At 36.1% G+C, this 1641-nt stretch overlaps 1 non-coding gene across 1 annotated transcript; it reads right to left on the bottom strand.

The window, feature by feature from the left end:
• Positions 1–586: 586 nt before the first annotated feature.
• mir29c (microRNA mir-29c) lies at positions 587–676 on the bottom strand. Its single transcript, NR_049662.1, has one exon. It is a non-coding gene; the product is annotated as a microRNA mir-29c (primary transcript).
• Positions 677–1641: the final 965 nt, after the last annotated feature.

Here is a 1641-nt window from a genome sequence, read left to right as displayed (position 1 = left end):
CAGGGGCACCAGCCCGGGGTACAGGGTAAGTGATTAAAGTCACTTGGGGGTGCCTAACATTTTGGCACCCCCAAGTGACTTTACCTTTCTTTCTCCTTTAATTCATTTTTGTATACCGGGACAGTCTACAGTCACATTCTGTTGCCTTGCCTTAGTATAAAAAAGATTTAGCCAATCCCATTCTGTGAAGAAGTTACATTACATGGCAAAAATGCTTAATTGTTACCCTCATATGTAATAAAAGGCACTTAGTTTACCCAGGAGCAGTAACCCATAGTAACCAATCAGCAGGTAGCATTTACTGGCCAACTGTTTAAAAGCAAACATCTTGTTGGTTGCAATGGGTTACTGCCTCTGGGCAGTATATTTATTATATAACCCCATTAGTATTCATTTTTGTAAATAGCAAAACATTTCATTATTAATAATAATAATGTTTTCATTTATTAGAAACAGAGCAAGTGTGCAGAACATTCATATAATTCCAATACAGATAAACAATGACAATATTTAAAGGCTGCTTAACATTTATACTAGAAACAAAGTAAAACTGTGCAGGTTCTCAGTGTTGCAGCTTTGTTGCCATTCACCTTACATTATAACCGATTTCAAATGGTGCTAGATGAAGACCTGAGCCTCTGAACACCAAGAGAGATCGGTCATCCTGTGTAAGGGACTGTTGTTCTATTAGCTGACTGGACCGTGGCCAAATGTTAAAACCATAAAAGAAGTAAAGAAACTGGGTTTTAAGGTCTTAAACTTGCAAGTGATGCTCAGTGGTCCCTACAAAGGAAGATATTACCCTATATATATATATATATATATATATATATATATATAACCTTTTAACCTGATCCTATAGTTTGAAAAACCATACACAAAGTTTATTTTTGGCTTCTAAGTCTTTAAAACAAAAAATCTAAATTATATTGGAAAACGGTACTAAAATAGAAATACCCTATACACAATACACACTACAATGTGATAGCAGCCTGAAATAGAGAGGCTTGCAGATTGGGTGGCCCAAAACGATATATAGGAGACAACCTAAAGGCCAATTAGGGTGAGATTTGGTATGACGTGTGAATTGCTCTAAATTTCATGGAAACGCAGCTTAAATCCTAGTTGTGTGTGATACGGCATGAACACTTATCTTGATATTCTAGGTACTAAAAAAGTATGAATGAAATGACAATGTTTTTATATATAAATGGGGATTTAAAAAGAAAATCTGCAAACCCACCTTAAAAGCCTTGGCTTTACTTCTGGAGCTGACCATACCAATAAAGTTCTGCTTGTTGGGGCAAGTCAACAAGGGATCATTATGAACCTTATTCAACTATCCACATGAACCTGATCACACATCAGTTGGGTGGTGTGTGTACTACCATGCCATATCAACCACCGAAAGCCACCTAATATCTACCCATGTATGGCATCATTAAGTGAAACTGGTTTAGTAATTGTAAACTTGTAGTAGTATAGCTAAGGCTAGCCTTTCAAGTGATATTAAATGGAACTTTAAAAAGGCAAAATACAGAATATTTCCATTTTGATAATATGGGCAACTTATAAACCATAAGGTATAGCCCAGGTATGTATGCCATTCCTCATGTTTAAGCATTGACAGGGATACCTGAT

Source organism: Xenopus tropicalis, chromosome 2 (genome assembly GCF_000004195.4).
Source record: "Xenopus tropicalis strain Nigerian chromosome 2, UCB_Xtro_10.0, whole genome shotgun sequence".
NCBI classification, from domain to species: Eukaryota; Metazoa; Chordata; class Amphibia; order Anura; family Pipidae; genus Xenopus; species Xenopus tropicalis.
Note: the sequence above shows the minus strand (reverse complement) of the source record. Positions and strands in the feature narration are given on the sequence as shown.